The sequence below is a fragment of the Arachis hypogaea genome, chromosome 18 (assembly GCF_003086295.3).
Source record: "Arachis hypogaea cultivar Tifrunner chromosome 18, arahy.Tifrunner.gnm2.J5K5, whole genome shotgun sequence".
Taxonomy (NCBI): domain Eukaryota; kingdom Viridiplantae; phylum Streptophyta; class Magnoliopsida; order Fabales; family Fabaceae; genus Arachis; species Arachis hypogaea.
Genome location: NC_092053.1, coordinates 105,993,187 through 106,014,486, shown reverse-complemented (window position 1 = coordinate 106,014,486; position 21,300 = coordinate 105,993,187). Strand labels below are relative to the sequence as shown.

The following is a 21,300-nucleotide window of genomic DNA, read 5'->3' as shown; positions in this document are numbered from 1 at the left end:
AGGGTGAATCCTATTCCAGCATGATCGAGAACCTCAGATGATTAGCCGTGCTGTGACAGAGCATTTGGACCATTTTCATAAGAGGATGGGATGTAGCCACTGACAACGGTGATGCCCTTACATAAAGCCAGCCATAGAAAGGAGTAAGACTGATTGGATGAAGACAGCAGGAAAGCAGAGGTTTAGAGGAACGAAAGCATCTCCATGCATTTATCTGAAATTCTCACCAAGGATTTACATAAGTGTTTCTATCCTTATTTTATGTTTACTTATTATTTATTTTCGAAAACTCCATAACTATTTTATATCCGCCTGACTGAGATTTACAAGATGACCATAGCTTGCTTCATACCAACAATCTCCGTGGGATCGACCCTTACTCGCGTAAGGTTTATTACTTGGACGACCCAGTGCACTTGCTGGTTAGTTGTGCGAAGTTGTGATAAAAAGTTGAGATTACAATTGAGCGTACCATGTTGATGGCGCCATTGATGATCACAATTTCGTGCACCAACTACTATACATTACTGGAAAGCTCTGAGTGTTAGCTTTCCATAGCCGTTGAGAATGCTCTATTTGGACTTCTGTAGCTCCAAAAAAGCTCTTTCGAGTGCAAGGAGGTCAAATCTTGACAACATCTGCAACACTTTCTCTGTCTCTGAATCAGACTTTTGCTCCAACTCCTCAATTTCAGCCAGAAAATACCTGAAATTTCATAAAAACACACAAACTCAAAGTAGAATCCAAAAATGTGAATTTTGCATTAAAACCTATGAAAACTTAATAAAACTTAAACAAAATGTACTAGAAACTATATGAAAATAATGGCAAAAAGCGTATAAAATATCCACTCATCAATCACATTTCTACAAAATAAAACAACCAAAATTCTGCTCCTTCCTAGCCAAAAGCCCTCAGGAACTTTGCAATTACAACTCCTGTAACAAATGCCATAACAATACATCCAATATCATTGCATCTACTTTGAATCAAATTCACCTGAGATTTGTATAACTCAACTTCTAACCCAGCCAAGCTTTCATCAAACTCCTTCACTTTGTCATGAATAACATGATTATGTCCTTCAAAATGAGCTTTATTTTGCATCAGCCCACCAAAACGAAGATTCTTACTAGCATCCTCATTAAATGATTAAACATACTCGTCAAGTGGTGCACGAAATTGTGATGTCCAGGCTCGAACAATCCCTGGCAACGTGAGCAACTTGGTACGCATAATCGTGATTACGCTTTAATGATGTAAAATTCATGGCTCTTTCTTTCGCTGGCAATGGCGCCAAGAACATGGTGCCAATACCATGGTTCACAACTTCGATACAACTAACCAGCAAGTGCACTGGGTCGTCCAAGTAATACCTTACGTGAGTAAGGGTCGAATCCCACGGAGATTGTTGGTATGAAGCAAGCTATGGTCACCTTGCAAATCTCAGTTAGGCAGATATAAATTGATAATGGTGTTTTCGAATTTAATATAATAAAATAGGGATAGAAATACTTATGTAATTCATTGGTAGGAATTTCAGATAAGCGAATGGAGATGCTTTCGTTCCTCTGAACCTCTGCTTTCCTGCTACCTTCATCCAATCAGTCTTACTCCTTTCCATGGCTGGCTTTATGCAAGGACATCACCGTTGTCAGTGGCTACATCCCCTCCTCTCAGTGAAAAATATGCTCACATGCTCTGTCACAGCACGGCTAATCATCTGTTGGTTCTCGATCATGCTGGAATAGGATTCACCCTCCTTTTGCGTCTGTCACTAACGCCCAGCAATCGCGAGTTTGAAGCTCGTCACAGTCATTCAATCATTGAATCCTACTCGGAATACTACAGACAAGGTTTAGACTTTCCAGATTCTCTTGAATGCCGCCATCATTCTAGCTTATGCCACGAAGATTCCGATTAAGAGATCTAAGAGATATTCATTCTAGCTTGTTGCATGTAGAACGGAAGTGTTTGTCAGGCACGTGTTCATAGGGGAGAATGGTGATGAGCGTCACACATAATCATCACCTTCATCACGTTCTTGGGTGCGAATGGATATCTTAGAAGCGAAACAAGATGAATTGAATAGAAAACAGTAGTACTTTGCATTAATCTTTGAGGAACAGCAGAGCTCCACACCTTAATCTATGGAGTGTAGGAACTCTACCGTTAAAAATACATAAGTGAGAGGTCCAGGCATGGCCGAATGGCCAGCCCCTCTGATCTAAGAACCAGGCATCCAAAGATGTCTAATACAATAGTAAAAGGATCCATTTTGGGCGTTCAGCGCCAGAACCATGCTCTGTTCTGGCGTTTGAACGCCAGGCAGATGCTCCTCCAGGGTGTGATTTCTCTTTTGCTATTTTTTATTCCGTTTTCAATTTTTATATTTATTTTGTGACTCCACATGATCATGAACCTATAAAGACTTATAACTAAGAAGAATATAGTTAGATAAATAAAGATTGGGTTGCCTCCCAACAAGCGCTTCTTTAATGTCAATAGCTTGACAGTGGGCTCTCATGGAGCCTCACAGTTGTTCAGAACATTGTTGAAACTCTCTAACACCAAACTTAGAGTTTGGTTGTGGCCTCCCAACACCAAACTTAGAGTTTGACTGTGGGGGCTTGGATTGACTCTGCTTTGAGAGAAGCTTTTCATGCTTCCTCTCCATGGTTGCAGAGGGAGATCCTTGAGTTTTAAACACAAGGGAGTCCTTATTCCATTGAAGGACTATTTCTCCTCTGTCAACATCAATCACAGCTCTTGCTGTGGCCAGGAAAGGTCTTCCTAGGATGATAGATTCATCCTCTTCCTTTCCAGTATCCAGCACTATGAAATCAGTAGGGATGTAAAGGCCCTCAACCTTTACTAACACGTCCTCTACCTGTCCATAAGCCTGTTTTCTTGAGATGTCTGCCATCTCTAAGGAGATTTTAGCAGCTTGCACCTCATAGATTCCCAGTTTCTCTATTACAGAGAGGGGCATGAGGTTTATTCCTGAACCAAGGTCACACAGAGCCTTAAAGATCATGGTGCCTATGGTACAGGGTATTATGAACTTTCCAGGATCCTGTTTCTTCTGAGGCAATGTCAGTTGATCCAGATCACTTAGTTCATTGATGAACAAGGGAGGTTCAACTTCCCAAGTATCAATGCCAAATAGTTTGGCATTCAGCTTCATGATTGCACCAAGAAACTTGGCAGTTTGCTCTTCAGTAACATCCTCATTCTCTTCAGAAGAGGAATACTCATCAGAGCTCATGAAGGGCATAAGGAGGTTCAATGGAATCTCTATGGTCTCCAGATGAGCCTCAGAGTCCTTTGGTTTCGCAGAGGGAAGCTCCTTATTGATCACTGGACGTCCCAAGAGGTCTTCCTCTTTGGGATTCACGTTCTCCACTCCCCTAGTAGGTTCGGCCATGGTGCTTATGTCAATGGCCTTGCACTCTCCTTTTGGGTTCTCTTCTGTATTGCTTGGGAGAGTACTGGGAGGGATTTCAGTGATCCTTTTACTCAGCTGGCCCACTTGTGCTTCCAAATTTCTAATGGAAGACCTTGTTTCATTCATGAAACTTACAGTGGCCTTAGATAGATCAGAGACTAAGTTTGCCAAATTAGAAGTATTTTGTTCAGAGTTCTCTGTCTGTTGCTGAGTGGATGATGGAAAGGGTTTATTATTGTTAAACCTGTTTCTTCCACCATTATTAAAGCCTTTTTGAGGCTTTTGATCCTTCCATGAGAAATTTGGATGATTTCTCCATGATGAGTTATAGGTGTTTCCATAAGGTTCACCTAAGTAATTTACCTCTGCTATTGCAGGGTTCTCAGGATCATAAGCTTCTTCTGCATAAGAAGCCTCTTGAGTACTGTTGGATGCAGCTTGCATTCCATGCAGACTCTGAGAGATCATATTGACTTGCTGAGTCAATATTTTGTTCTGAGCCAATATGGCATTCAGAGTATCAACTTCAAGAACTCCCTTCTTCATAGGCGTCCCATTACTCACAGGATTCCTCTCAGAAGTGTACATGAACTGGTTATTAGCAACCATGTCAATGAGTTCTTGAGCTTCTGCAGGCGTTTTCTTTAGGTGAATGGATCCACCTGCAGAAATGTCCAGTGACATCTTTGATAGCTCAGATAAACCATCATAGAATATATCCAGGATGGTCCATTCTGAAAGCATGTCAGAGGGACACTTTTTGGTCAACTGTTTGTATCTTTCCCAAGCTTCATAGAGGGATTCACCTTCTTTCTGTCTGAAGGTTTGAACATCAGCTCTAAGCTTGCTCAGCTTTTGAGGAGGAAAGTACTTGGCTAAGAAAGCCGTGACCAGCTTATCCCAAGAGTTCAGGCTGTCTTTGGGTTGAGAATCCAACCATAATCTAGCTCTGTCTCTTACAGCAAAAGGGAAAAGCATGAGCCTGTAGACTTCAGGATCTACTCCATTAGTCTTAACAGTATCACATATCTGCAAGAATTCAGTTAAGAACTGAAAAGGATCTTCAGATGGAAGTCCATGAAACTTGCAGTTCTGTTGCATCAGAGAAACTAACTGAGGTTTCAGCTCAAAGTTGTTTGCTCCAATGGCAGGAATGGAGATGCTTCTTCCATGTAAATTGGAATTAGGTGCAGTAAAGTCACCAAGCATCTTCCTTACATTATTATTATTTTCGACTGCCATCTCCTCTTCCTGTTCGAAAATTTCTGAAAGGTTATCTCTGGATTGTTGTATTTTAGCTTCTCTTAATTTTCTTTTTAGAGTCCTTTCAGGTTCTGGATCTGCTTCAACAAGAATATTCTTGTCCTTGCTCCTGCTCATATGACAAAGAAGAGGGTAGAGAAAAAATAATAATAATAATATGGATCCTTTATACCACAGTATAGGGATCCCTGTGTGAGTAGAAGAAGAGGGGGAGACAAAGAATGTAATATAATGGAAGAAACACAACTGTGAGGATGGCAGAGATGTGAGATGAGATGTTAGGATATGAATGAATAAATAGAATAAGATGGGGGAGGGATAATTTTCAAAAATTATTTTGAAAAAGAGTTTGATTTTTTAAAATAGTTTTTGAAAAATGTTAGCAATTTTCGAAAATTAAGATTTAAAAATTAAAAAATAAAATAATTAATAAATTAAAAAGAAATTTTGAAAAAGGGGGAAGATATTTTCGAAAATGAGAGAGAGAGAGTTAGTTAGGTAGTTTTGAAAAAGTTAGGAAACAAACAAAAAGTTAGTTAGTTAGTTGAAACAAATTTTTGAAAAGATAAGAAGTTAGAAAAGATATTTTGAAATCATATTTTTGAAAAAGATAAGATAAGAAAATATTTTTGAAAAGATATGATTGAAGTTAGTTTTGAAAAAGATTTGATTTTTAAAATCTCAATTAATGACTTGATTCATAAGAAATCACAAGATATGATTCTAGAACTTAAAGTTTGAATCTTTCTTAACAAGCAAGTAACAAACTTCAAATTTTTGAATCAAAACATTAATTGATTATGTTATTTTCGAAAATTTGATATAAAAATAAGAAAAAGATTTTTGAAAAATATTTTTAGAATTTTTGAAAATAACTAAGAATTTTGAAAAAGATTTGATTTTTGAAAAAGATTTTGAAAAAGATAAGATTTTCAAATTGAAAATTTGATTTGACTCATAAGAAACAATTTGATTTTTAAAATTTTTGAAAAAGTCAATCAAATTTTCGAATTTGATGAGAGAAAAAGGGAAAGATATTTTTTTTTGAAATTTTTTTTTTTATGCAAGAGAGAAACAAGAAAAATGATGCAATGCATGGCAATTTTAGATCAAAACTATGAATGTGTGCAAGAATGTTATGAATGTCAAGATGAACACCAAGAACACCGTGAATATCATGATGAACATCAAGAACATATTTTTGAAAAATTTTATATGCAAAGAAAACATGCAAGACACCAAATTTAGAAATCTTTCATGTTTAGACTCTAATAAATAAAAAATGTACATGTAAAACAAGAAAAGACACAAAACAAGAAAAACATCAAGATCAAACAAGAAGACTGACAAAGAACAACTTGAAGATCATGAAGAACACTATGAATGCATGAAATTTTCGAAAAATGCAAGATGCACATGCAATTGACACCAAACTTATAACATGACACATGACTCAAACAAGAAACACAAATATTTTTGATTTTTATGATTTTCTAATTTTTTTTTTGTATTTTTATTTTTATTTTTATTTTTATTTTTTTTCGAAAATCATTTTGAAAAAGAAAAATAAGGATTCAAAATTTTTCATATGAATTCCAGGAATCTTGTACTCTTTAGTCTAAAGCTCCAATCTGAGGGCTAGACATGGCTTAATAGCCAGTCAAGCTTTAGAATGGATTTACATCCATTGAGGTGATTAGTTGAAGACCAATCCCAAAGGAGTTTGGGTATGGCTTTTCAGCCAGATAGGATTCAACATGTTACCATGAAACTCTAGAATTCATTCTTGAATGTTTTGAAGCCATAAAATAATTTATTTTTGAAAACATTATTTTTATTATTAATTTTTTTTTCAAAAACAAAAGAAAATTTTTTTTTTGAAAGATTTTTGAAAAATTTTTGAAAACAAAACAAAAAAAAATTACCTAATCTGAGCAACAAGATGAACCGTCAGTTGTCCAAACTCGAACAATCCCCGGCAACGGCGCCAAAAACTTGGTGCACGAAATTGTGATGTCCAGGCTCGAACAATCCCTGGCAACGTGAGCAACTTGGTACGCGTAATCGTGATTACACTTTGATTATGTAGAATTCATGGCTCTTTCTTTCCCCGGCAACGGCGCCAAAAACTTGGTGCACGAAATTGTGATGTCCAGGCTCGAACAATCCCTGGCAACGTGAGCAAGTTGGTACGCGTAATCGTGATTACGCTTTAATGATGTAAAATTCATGGCTCTTTCTTTCCCTGGCAATGGCGCCAAGAACATGGTGCCAATACCATGGTTCACAACTTCGATACAACTAACCAGCAAGTGCACTGGGTCGTCCAAGTAATACCTTACGTGAGTAAGGGTCGAATCCCACGGAGATTGTTGGTATGAAGCAAGCTATGGTCACCTTGCAAATCTCAGTTAGGCAGATATAAATTGATAATGGTGTTTTCGAATTTAATATAATAAAATAGGGATAGAAATACTTATGTAATTCATTGGTAGGAATTTCAGATAAGCGAATGGAGATGCTTTCGTTCCTCTGAACCTCTGCTTTCCTGCTACCTTCATCCAATCAGTCTTACTCCTTTCCATGGCTGGCTTTATGCAAGGGCATCACCGTTGTCAGTGGCTACATCCCCTCCTCTCAGTGAAAAATATGCTCACATGCTCTGTCACAGCACGGCTAATCATCTATCGGTTCTCGATCATGCTGGAATAGGATTCACCCTCCTTTTGCGTCTGTCACTAACGCCCAGCAATCGCGAGTTTGAAGCTCGTCACAGTCATTCAATCATTGAATCATACTCGGAATACCACAGACAAGGTTTAGACTTTCCGGATTCTCTTGAATGCCGCCATCATTCTAGCTTACGCCACGAAGATTCCGATTAAGAGATCTAAGAGATATTCATTCTAGCTTGTTGCATGTAGAACGGAAGTGTTTGTCAGGCACGTGTTCATAGGGGAGAATGGTGATGAGCGTCACACATAATCATCACCTTCATCACGTTCTTGGGTGCGAATGGATATCTTAGAAGTGAAACAAGATGAATTGAATAGAAAACAGTAGTACTTTGCATTAATCTTTGAGGAACAGCAGAGCTCTACACCTTAATCTATGGAGTGTAGGAACTCTACCATTAAAAATACATAAGTGAGAGGTCCAGGCATGGCCGAATGGCCAGCCCCTCTGATCTAAGAACCAGGCATCCATAGATGTCTAATACAATAGTAAAAGGTCCTATTTATAATAAACTAGTCACTAGGGTTTACAGAAATAAGTAATTGATGCATAAATCCACTTCCGGGGCCCACTTGGTGTGTACTTGGGCTGAGCTTTATCTTTCCACGTGCAGAGGCCATTTGTGGAGTTGAACGCCAGGTTTGGATCCATTTCTGGCGTTCAACTCTGGTTTTTGATCCATTTCTGGCGCTGAACTCCAGAATTGGGCAGAGAGCTGGCGTTGAACGCCAGTTTGCGTCATCTATTCTTGGCCAAAGTATGGACTATTATATATTGCTGGAAAGCCCTGGATGTCTACTTTCCAACGCAATTGGAAGCGCGCCATTTAGAGTTCTGTAGCTCCAGAAAATCCACTTTGAGTGCAGGGAGGTCAGAATCCAACAGCATCAGCAGTCCTTCTTCAACCTCTGAATCTGATTTTTGCTCAAGTCCCTCAATTTCAACCAGAAAATACCTGAAATCACAGAAAAACATACAAACTCATAGTAAAGTCCAGAAATGTGAATTTAACATAAAATCTATTAAAAACATCCCTAAAAGTAACTAGATTCTACTAAAAACATACTAAAAACAATACCAAAAAGCGTATAAATTATCCGCTCATCATCAAGCCATGCAAAATACTTGCAATGAGGTGCTGAAGTTTGCAACATAGGAGGAAGATTGTTACCCTTGGGAGAAATTTTGTAAACCTTCTATCGAAATCTAAATAAATGGGAAAAAATAAACTACCTTGAAGTATGGGCAGCCAAGGAATAGCCTGCCTGGGTTTAATTCCGTTCCAAACATGAAGAGAATAGCATGAGTACCGCAGTTACATTTTGGGGCAACCCACTTCTTCTTCTTCCTTTCTCTCAAAGTCGCGCCAGAATTTTGACTCCAACTTTCAGAGTCAGATGCATCTCTTCTACTTCGCCAATTTGAGAGTGGCAAATGCTCACCGCTCTTCACCATTGTTTTCTAGGGTTCATAGAAGGGATGTACGAGGAAGAGAGCGGGAGGGTTTAGGTGATGAGAATCATTTCATATAACCTTATATATTTAGCAAAATGGCAATGTTTTGGCCACCCAAATAACGAACAAATCGATCCCTGTCCAACCTCCAATTAGCCAGCATAGCATCTAACGACTCTAACGACCACATCATCAACATTAACGGCCACATATGCAAATTTCGTTAGGTCTTGACGCTGGAGATGACAGAAGGAACGCCTTATCTCACAGCAAGCAGGGACAATGACCGAGGGTACCATTTTTTTTGGACAAGGATTGCTATGTCCTTCAAGAAAATGGACAAGGACCGGGTTGGGACTTTACTCAAGAAATATCAGCAAATTAATTGGGAAGAAGAAGAAAAAGAAGTAACAGCAACAGTTTAAAGGAGAAATTAGAGTGAAAGAAAGTGGCATTGAAGAAGAAGCTCCGGAGTAAACAGATTTGAAAACGCGTTGTACCACGGCAACTACGGTGGTATCAACGGTAGAAACTGTGGCGGCAACGGCGGCAAAAACTGTGGTTGCAACAGTGACAGCAACATCAGTATAAAGAGACAGATCTGAAAACGCGTTGATAAGATAGGTGGTACGATCCAGAAGCTCTCTACTACAACGGACACGGCAGTGGTAATGGCGCCGGCGGCGAAAATGGCAGCGGGAACTGTAACGCCCTACTACACATAGATTTTTGCTTAAGTCATAGAACAGAGGTAGTGTGGTGTTACGGACCTCTAATCAGAAAATACATACGTATAATAATGGAAAAATATAATATACTAGGAGCCTTGAAAAACGGGTAAAGCAAAATCGCAAAATAAAAAGCGCAACACTCAGAGAATGGAATTACTTGCGTGCTAAGAAACCTAAAAGTTATAGATATGAATAAGAGAAAGAGTGAATAGAGAGGCAAGAATATAGCATAACTAGTTCCTGACTCAGCCTGCGAAGCCAAGGCTGGCCGGAGAATATTTACATACATATACATGTATCCAAAAATACTCAAAATACAGAAATAAGGTCCTAACTCTCCTTTAACCTCTATGAGGAATAAAATAATCAAGTTTCTTGGAGAGAAAGCTAAGTAGCTAAGTACATATATACATAAGCTGATAATCCAAAATAACCTAGGGACTACTCCGCTTTAGGAATCCAGATGCCTAGCGAGGAGCCTCTCGACCTGCATCTGAAAATAATAACACAGTATGGGATGAGAACCAGAGGTTCTCAGCATGGTAAAGGTGCCACTCATATAGTATATAAGGTCCTGGGAATGCCAGAGGCAATCCTAGAACTTCAACATACAGTTATAAAACTTAAACTCTAAGCAGAAGCCATAAAAGGGGGTAGGTGACCTAAAAGGTTCTAAACTTACCTACTTTAATCCTGACATTAACCCTAAACCGGTCCACCCTTTCTCCGCTCCTCCATCACCATTGATTTAGCAGAGACAAACAATCACACAATTTTAGGCACAAGTAGGAAACAGATAGTGCAAGTAGCAAATATAACAGGTAACATGTAACATATTCAGTAGGCAATCCCATGTAATGCATAGCAAACAAAACAAACAAATGCACATGATGTATGCCTGTCCTATGGCTGATGAGGCTCATCTGTCAGTTATCCAGCCAATCCGACAAGTCCAAAAACCTTAGACTGTCCCTCGTCGCGCATCCCCATGAGTCTATGCATAGATTTCTCATTCATTCATCATTTATACAATCATTCATTCATTTATATATCACTCAATGGGGGATATCCATTCCCAAGAATTTATATGTGCCCGGTCACCCTTATGACGTAGGGTCAACAGGATATCGAGTTTCAACCTGGAACATGTGGTGGCAAGCTACGGTTTTATTACCCAAGGAAACTCGTATCTCAGATATCATTAATTCATAAGTCGTTTAATATTCATAATCATTATATAATCATTTTTCATAGCCATGGCATCATAACTTCATTTAACATCTACATCTGTTTCTTTAACTCATCATGTTTACCCATTTCTTCATCCCCAAGTTACCTTATTTTAGCTACTAGACTTAGTATTATACTTTATGACTAAAAGGATAAAAATAGAGATTTAGAAGTCTAAAATCTAGTTTAAAACACAAAAATCTAGTTTTGCAGGAAACAGGGGCCACGCGTACGCGTGGGAGTATAACAAGCAGCTCGCGCGCGCATTCCCTTACCATGCGTACGCGTAGGTGAGAACATCATATCACGCGTACGCGTGGGCCATGCGTACGCGTGGTCATGCATGCTGGTTCATACGTGTACGCACGGGGCTTCCCACGCACGTGCAGTTAAAAATCTCATGCCACGTGTATGCGTGGATGTACGTTTTTCCAAAAAACATTAGATTACCCAAAAAGCTGCAAAACCAAAATGTAGTCACCTGCATAATACATATTTCACACCAAAACTTCCGACATCCATAACTTTCTCTACAAAATTCTATTTTTCACAAAATTTATACCGTTCAAAAGCTTGTAAAACCATCTTTGAGTTGAAACAAATTCCATTTCCAACCAAAATTTGAGGCTCCAGTTATGAACTGCCGAAATTCGGCCGAAAATCAAATTTTTCAAAAACTTCAAAACCTCATTTTCTTTTCAAAACTCATTCCCACTCAATTCAACATACTCATAACCATGAATATAACTTACCCTCAACAATAACACAACAATCCTTGCAATCCTATCATTTCCTTAACTCATTAACATCTCATTTCAACCCACATTGTCAATTGCTCAACTATAACCAAACACCAAGAAGACATCATAAATTCACCATATTCCTCAACACATGCCCAACATCAAATTATCCATCAATATCATAAAGACTAATCATTTAACATATTCAACCACTTCAACTTATCCTATAGTTTTCTAGCCTAAGTTTTCACAGAGCATTACATATTAAATGCTCCAAACCTAAACCATACCTTGGCCGATCACCACGTTTAGTCCAAGGCAGCTACCTAAGCCACACACACAGCCCCACAAGTTTCAAAAATCACCAAGACTTTAGTACCAATCCTCCACCAAGCCTCCAATTGTCCACAATTCTATTCTAACACACACACACACACACACACACACACAGTTCACACATATTATTACTTCAAAATTCAGAATTCACCTAATAAAATCAAGAGTTGGCTAGGTTAGGTGATCCTTAGCGCACCCACGCGCAAAGTAACTCAAACCCAATAAGCTCCGCAAGCTAAATCAAACCTAGAACACCAAATTTGACAAAATCTCATTACAAGGGTTCAATTTCGAAAATTAAAAGGGGGTAGAGAATCTGAGATGGGATTGTGGCTTACCCATGAAATTGATCTGATAGAAACGTAGAGCTCGATGCGCTGGATGCGTGGCCGCAAACGGTGCAGCGATCAGAGCTCGAACGGAGGAGTTATGGTGGTTTATGGTGATGGTGAGGGTTAGGAAGCTCTCCTCTTCCCCCCTTGCTATTCAGCGTCTTTTGTTGTTGAATGGGAAAAGAGGTGCTTCTGCCCACTTAAGTGATTGGGTTCGGTTGGGCCCACGGGCCCAGCTCAACCGGTTCGGCCCATCCGACTCAATTTTAGGCCAAATTTTTCGAATTTAACGTCAAAATTCTCAGTTTGAAGAGCTCTATCCTATTTTAATATTAGATTTATATTTTTAATTTTTCTAATTAAAATTCAATTTATTGACTAATTATTTGCTAATTTTAGCGGGGTTTACAGGAACAGCGGCAAAAATGGCGGTAGAAAATTCAAGATTTCATTGCCGTTCTCTTCTCCGCTAACCAGCCTCTCATCTCTGCGAAAAGGAAAAATTGGATTTTAAGGAAAAATTTTGTATTTTAATAAATTAATTATGTGGAGGTTTTCTAAATTGCCATGAATAAAATGTATTGTAGAAGTTTTCAGAAACCTCCACTAAAATACTCCCAAAATTAAAATTAAATATTAATCTTGTTGTGAAATAATTTTATTAAATTAATGTTTGTGGGTCTTGTAATATTGGTGTTTAAAAGCTTCTTTTAGAAAATACTTCTAAGTTTGTTAAATATACTTCAAGTGATGTTCAAAAGAAAATTTTATATATTTTTACTACAATGGTGAAAAACTCAATTAGAAAAAATATTAGAGATGCCAATTTTGTATCGTTATTATTAAAACTCGTGATGAATTTAAAAAGAGCAAATGACTATTATTTTAAGATTTCTTGATCTAGATGATTTTGTTCAAATGTTTCTTTGATCTTGTATATGTTAGTGACACTAGTGTGCTGCATTGACTTTAAAAAAAGAATTGGTATCTGTACTTTCTATTTATAATCTCCAATTTGTAAATTTTGAAGTTTGATGTATGATGGTGCTAGCAATATGTAAGGTGAATGGAATAGTTTACAAATTTTAATTCTCAATAATTGTCGACAAGCATATTATGTCCCATTATTTTGCTCATAAATTGTAATTAGCACTTGTGGATATTCAGGAGAAGTACTTCTCTAGAAGTACTTCAAGTTCATGAATTTCCATACAATTGTCAATATTGTTAGTGCATTTCACAAAAGGCATAATCGACTATAAAGCGCTTAAGAAATAGAAAATACAAATTTAATTGCTAATAATAAACTAGAAATAGGTCAATTTGTAAAGTTGGTGAAAACAAAGTTACCACTTTACAAAGAGTTGGAGATACAATATGGAGTTCTCATTTTTATTCTATTTATAGTTTCATAAGAATGTTTACCCCTACTCATACCATTTTCAATAGCATTATTAATGAAGGTGCAACTTCTACTAAAAGAGGTAAAGCTTATGGTATTAACAAAATGCTATTCTCGTTTGAATTTGTTTTTTTCGCTATATTTGATCAAGCAAATTTTGTGAATTACTAATATTCTGTGTTAAGCGCTACAACAAAAATCCCAGCATATTTTAAATATAATGCATATTGTCTCCATATCAAAACTACTCTAAAATTTGAAGAATAATAGATGGTGCAATTTATTTGATATTATTAAAAGGTTTTATAAGAAACATGAAATTGATATCCTTAATATGCGTATATAATACATTGTTAAAAGAGGTTGATTTCATCAACTAATGATAATAGTTGAGTATCATTATCGAATAGATGTATTTTTTAGTAACAATTGACTCTCAAATACAAAAATTAAATAGTAGATTCATGGAGAAAATGATGGAGCTTGCGACTTTAAGTATTGTTTTATATTTTAAAAATAATTTTAAGTTGTTTAATATTCAAAATATATGCAAGTTAGTTGAAAAGTATTTTCGTTCTAATTTTCTAATCATGAAAAGGATTCTTTTAAATGTTAAATTGCAACATTATAGATCATTTAAAAAATTTTAGGGCACTTTTTTATTTATGTAAAAGATTGAAAGAAACAAAAAATATTAAGAATTTTTTATTTGGTTGATAGATTGATTCGCGATGTCTTGACTCTTTCGGTATCTACAGCAACAATAAAAAGAACTTTCTCAATAATAAAAATTGTTAAACGGTTTCGAAATAAAATGGCATATGAATTTTTTATAGATAATTCAATAATTTACATTGAAAAAAAATTACAGCTACTTTTAATACAAATTCATAAAAAAAATGACTTAAATCAAAGAAAAATTGTCAAACACAATTATTTACGTAAATTACAAATTTTAATTTATTTCAACTCTAGTATTATTATTGTTAATTTTTTTTCCGTAGATAAGTTATAAATGTATTTCAAATTATTTACATGAACTATGAATATATTTTTTTATAATTTTACTGAAACATCGTCTAAAAAATTGATTAATAGTTATAGATTTTAAATACAATCATATTTTTATAATATTTGATGTTAATTTTAAAATATTTGTGTTTAAGTATTATGATAAATAATATGTTCAATTACGTTGTATTTGAATAAATTCTAAGTTTTGATATCGTAATTTTCAATTCAAATTTTTTATATATAATGATTTTTAATGAAAGTTTTTTTTTTTTTTGTTAAAGTAAAAAATTCAAAAAGTTTTGTTATTGCTACCCCCACTAATGTGTCTAGCTTCGCCCCTGCTACGTACATGTCTCTGTTTTTTGCTCGTAAAAAAGGAAATTAAAGCCTTTTTTTGTAAAAAGCAAAAGTCTGCAAAATCAATTAAATCATCTAAAAATGAAAAGAATCGAATACCAGCATCTATATAAAGAACGGCCAACTTTGGTTCTTTTCACAACATATCATGCAAGGATCTTGTTTTCACAGCACGTAAGTAACTTTTGAACCTCCGGTTTTTTTTTAGGAATCAAAAATGTTATTTTATACTAAAATTAGTAATTAATAAATTTATCTATAAATTAAATATATACATAATTTAATTTTTTTAATATATATTTATATTTTAATATATATTTTATACTAATAATTTATTTTAATAGCTAATTTTAGTATATATGTAAGAAATGAAGAAGAAATTAAATCCAAGTATATCGCCTTAAACCTAAGGCAGAGAAAGACACTCAACAATTTTTTAGGTGTTTTTTCTTTTTTGGGAGAACTAACGTGTGCATGGATCAACATTTTGTAAAACAATGTAGGCGTCAATTATTATTGCTTAACGTAGAATTAATTTAATTAGAATAGGATTAATGTGATTTGTATTTGTGATAGATTTTTCTCAAACATAATTCTGAATGAAATAAATATTATTTAGATGACATTCACTGAAATTACGTTGAGGTGTATAATAATTAATAAGGACATACTATATACCTTTTTGTAATTATTACTTTTTTATTTCATATTTTTATTTAAATAGAACACATAAATAATTAGAAAAATTATATAAATATTATTTTATGATATAAATAATTTTAAATCTTTTAAATTAATATATTATTCTAGTTGATTAATAGTTTTTATTTTTTTTAAAAAAAATTAATATGTTTAATAATAATAAATATAAAATTAGTTAATACTAAATATTTTATTAGGCTTTTTAAATAATTATCCAAGGAGACACCAAAAAAAATAATTATCCAAGGCCTATGACTCAACATTCAAAAAAACAAAACAGACGGTTTAAGTTACCAACAATAATAATCCAAAGTTCCAAACCGACACTATCCGAATTTATTTTGTTAGCATATGAAGTCGATAATTAATTCAGCTTAGCCTTGGCAATATATATCTTATCTGCAAATATCTAATTTGGATCAATCTGTTTGAATAGAATTGTCTATTTTATTCATTGCACAGAAAAGTAGGGTAGAATACAAATTTACCTGCAGCTACAGGACTGCAGGTAGAGTAGAGTACAGATTTAGAATATATCATATCCTATCTTATCCGCACCCTTAATATATTATATAATATATATATAAAAATTATGTATGTAGTGAAGAAAGTAAGTCTTGTCTTCACAATTTTTTTTATAAAAGTTTAAAATAATCACTAAATTAGTTGATGATCATATTATTTGTAATTTTATGTTGAATTTCTTTAAGATTTTATTGTTTTTAATTTTAATTTAAACTTAATTTTTATTTTCTATTTTATTAATATGTGTGAAATTTAGAATTGTTGAATTTTATATTTATTTAAATTTTTTTTTGTTTCTGTGAGTAAGGTTGGGTAGGGTAGGGTTAAAAACTTTGTGCTAATAGGGTTCTCAACCCGCCAATAGAATAGGGTAGAGTTTTAAAAAAATTTTCAACCTGCGGATAAGATTAGGGTAGAGTCAAAACTCTATCCTATCCTACCCATTGTCAACCCTAATTCAGCTGGATGAATATAATTCAGATTCTTCAAAATGAAAATATTAATAAAGTAATAAAATGAGGAGATAATTATTTTTAAATTAAAATAATAAAATTTATATTTTATAAAAAATACAAATTTAATGATAATTAAGTTTTTATTTTATTAACTTTATTTTTTATTTTAAACGATCTTGATTCATATAAATAATATGATTTATGTATGATTAAATTTTGGATAAATTCTTAAGAAAAAGCTCATCAACAACTAACAGAAAAAGAGGAGGGGAATTTATTTGTGCATGTGTTTTTTTATCTTTACAGTATGCTTGGAATCAAAAGTGTGATATAGAATCAAATAGAATTTTCAAGTGAATTCAATTTTGAGACAAATTATTTAGGTCTTTAAAAAGTATAAAAGCATTTTCAAACCAAAAGTAAATCAGATTAAAATAAATTTACAGATTCATTCTCATAAAATTTGTATTTGAAATTTAAATATCTAAATTAATTTGATATAATTTGATATTTTAAATATATATTTTTTTTCTCTTTTCTCTTCTTTCTCTAATCTTTACTATTCATTTTTTTTCTGTGCGCACCATCTTCTATAATTACATCACATCTTCTCTCTCCGCCTTTCCCTTCTTTCTTTAAGAACTGCTACAAGAAATAATTTTTTTTAGTTGAAGGTAAAATGATAATATTAAATATATTTTAAAAATTCACTTTCTATTCGATGTTATCATTTTTTTGCAAATTTAATTACAAAATATTTTTTTCAAAAATTCAATTCAATTCTATCTTATTCAGAATACAGCTCTATTATTTAAATAGTGGTGACAGTTTTTTAAGAAAAATTGTGCGTTATAAAAAAAATTGTCTGTTTTTGTAATAATTTAAATCCTGATGTATTGCTGAGTCAGCAATTCGTACCTGCTAGAGGGAGACCATGGAAAGATATTTGTCAGCTACAGATTAAGGAGCAGAAGGTGAGGGAGAAGATGATCAGGGGGTTTGTGCTTGGAGGTAGGTAATGGTAGACGAGTCCAATTTTGGGAGGACAACTGGTTGTAGGGCTGAAAGTGAGCCGAGCTGAGCCGAGCTAGACCAAGCTCAAGCTCGACTTACAAAAATTGAGCTTGGCTCACGTGTAACACCTTAACTACTAAAGCTCACGCTTCCGGCTACGCGACTCTGATAGCTCGGACATTACGACGACACTTATTCTATTTAATACTAAAATATGATCCTGTTTAAAACTTTAAACCGCAAAGCCGCTCCAAAAATACTTTTGTTCGATAACGTACATCCATAGATACCATACAATTCACAAAGACTCATAAATAGTACATCCATTACATATATATATATATATATATATATATATATATATATATATATATATATATATATATATATATATATATATATATATATATAACATTACAAGCATTAACCAATACAATTCCTATCCCTCTTACAGAATATATCAAGATAATAGCGAGGGTACAACAAGTAATAATCTAAAGCAATACAGAGCATTTCAACAACTAAATAAACTATTCGTGACTTCTGCGCCCATATTCTGAAAGGGGAAAAATGTAGGGGGGTGAGAACATCATCCTCGAAAGGGTTCTCAGTAGAGGGTTTTTGAGAATTACTGTAATAGGATACGTGAAGATAACCGCACCAGTGATTAATAACCGTCTTATGCCTCTTTTCAAAAACAACGGTTTACAATAAAAGTAAAGTCAGAAATCTTTTCTGAAAGAAGAACCGTTTAATTTTCAAAAACTCCAAAGCCTTTCAAAACGGTTTATCTATGCAGAACCAAAATAGCCTTTCATATTTTATTCCAAACCAGAAACACAAAACCGAAATCAACCATCAGTTCATCTCATTCCAACCACGGCCCTAGGCCCAAACAATCCAACAACAACCAATCACCACAGTCCAACAGAGTCCCAGTAGCAAACACAAATAGGAAGATGCAAGCACAAACAAACAGTTATTGCAAGTAGAACAGTTAGTAATTAATCACGTAGACAAACCAAGTATAATATGCACACCCAAACAATGTCACATAAATTCATATGATGCATGCATGTCCCTAATGGCTGATGATATCATCTGTCGGTTATATAGCCAACCCGACACGTCCTGGTAGCTAACCATGGACAGAAACACCCATCGCGGAGCAAGTAGGTTTGAGCTACAACCCCATTGCTACTACCCGCTCAACCCAGAGCCAGTGGAATAACCACTACTGCGGCTACTACCCAGGCGGGTGTTTAAAAGCTCAACTTGGAGCGAGTGGAATCACCACTACTACCGCTACTACCCAGGTGTCACAGTCTCTAACCTGGAGCAAGTGGGACGAACCACAACCCTTACTACTACCCAGGTATCTCAAGCATATATTCATTCAGTCCCAGCCATGGATCAACATCCATCTCAGCCATCCGGCTTAAATTCATAATTCATAGTCAGCCATACGGCCCATAACTCATTCGGCAATCAGCCATAAATCAATATCATACACAGCCATTCCGGCTCACGGTTTAATCCAGAACCAGCCAATATTCATAATCATACACAGCCATTCCAGTCCATAACAAAACAGCACTTCCGCCATCCAACATCATCAAATCCATAAATCCAGCACTTAAGCCATAAATCACTTTTTCTCAAATAGCTTCACTTTGAAATCAAGTTTCAACTCTTTTCAGCCTTGGCTTTAGAAATCTCGTTTCTCAAATCATCTCAGGCTCATAAGCCAAATTTACTCAAAGTGAGTTCCCTTTTTAAAACAAAGCCACTCTCGGCATTCTCTTTCCAAAACTTCCAAAACCATGGCAAGTTAAGGATTTATTTCAAAGTATTCAAAATCACCCATACAACAATGAGATTTTATAACAAAAGTTTCTCGGCAGAGTCCTAAGTCTTTAGGGAAGGTCAACCTATATCAATTCCTTAAAATTCATTGAAACTCTTAAAATCATGGATTCTCGGTTCAAGTAAATAAAACTGAATTTATTATGAAACCAACCATACAAAATCACAAGTTCCAACCCGGTCCAAAAATCAACTCATTTAAAAAGGAACCGGTTCATTTGAATCAAACCACTTTCAGGTTTCTTTTTGGAACCCATTTTTCTAACTCTTCCAAAATGCCTCAAACTAAATTACTCAATCAAAAGTCTAGATTCCTTTGAAATCAGTAAAGGCTCCTTTTCATATTGAAATCAATATTAGAGCATCATTCTTTCCTTCAGTGATTCAAACAGTAAAAATAGTTCTAAATAAGTCAAACTCAAGGCATAAAGTTCACTAAATAAATTAAGCTTGAAAATATAAATATTCTCTTAATAAATCAAATAATACAACTTCTCAAATCCAATCCTTTTTAAATAACTTTTAAACAAGACTAGGATTTTGTAGAAATTTCGGCAGCATCTCCCCTAAAACTTGGACTTTTGCCACCCGGTTCGGGTCCCAACTAAACCGTTTCTCATTCCTTTTCAACAGCTCAAATTCCAAAATCAGTTCAAGGCAAGCCAAATCCAACAGTCATCTCAATTCCATATTTCAAGAAAACCGTTTCAAAAATCAAATCGTTATCAGCCGAATAAACTCATTTCCAAAGCTTTAAAGAAACGGTTCAGTAACAATCATTTATCAAAAACCAGATCATTTAAAGCAAGCCAGGCTGAATTCAAGAGTGTATTCTATTTTTCACATCATCAAAATAATTGACTCAATTCAAACCAATCCTCAATGGATTAAACTCAGATTTCAAATCTTTTAAAGAATCAACTTTAAAACATTACATTTCACAAAGCCGCACAACAATTCAACCAAACCAACATCCATAATCACTCGAGTCAATCAAATAACACATAAGGCAGATACAATCACCAAATACACAATATCTAATAATAGTATCCATATGTAATAATTCCAATATATAAGAATATAGTTTTTGGAAAGCGCCCCTACCTCAAAACGCAAATCCATAACCCAAAAGTCTCACAGAGTCCTTTCCACCTCAACTCGAACTGACGGCAACCAAAACCTCAGCTCCAAGTCACGTTCGCAATAACCATAGCATCACTAATCGCAACATACAATAATCAGGACTCGACCCCACGTTATCAAAACTCATATTCATTAACCGAACACAACAGAATACTAATGCGAGACTTTCCGAAACATAAATACCTACTGGGATGACAAAACGAGGCAGCTGCAGCTCCGAGCACGGAATGCAAGCACGAATCCACAACCCTATGATGGACAACACCGCAATGCCTCAGCATAAGCTTACAGAACAACGACAAAAGGCCTTTCGACTCGGAAATTCTTACGAAAGCAGGGGACTCGGTGGCTATTTTCGGCGACAGAGGCGGCTGCAGCAACATTCAGTAACTACAGCATTTCGAGAATTCAAAAAGGACCAAAGCCAAAAACAAAATCCTTACCGCAACCAAGAAGGAGTGACTGATCCCAGTGACGGCATCTCTGGCAGTGTTTCTAGCGGCCACAAGACTGCTCCTGGCGGCCAAAACAGTGGCACGGCTTCTCTCTCC

The 21,300-nt window shown here is 35.1% G+C and overlaps 1 non-coding gene across 1 annotated transcript; it reads left to right on the top strand.

The window, feature by feature from the left end:
* The first annotated feature begins 4,186 nt into the window (after positions 1-4,186).
* LOC112774154 (small nucleolar RNA R71) lies at positions 4,187-4,294 on the top strand. Its single transcript, XR_003188655.1, has one exon. It is a non-coding gene; the product is annotated as a small nucleolar RNA R71 (small nucleolar RNA).
* Positions 4,295-21,300: the final 17,006 nt, after the last annotated feature.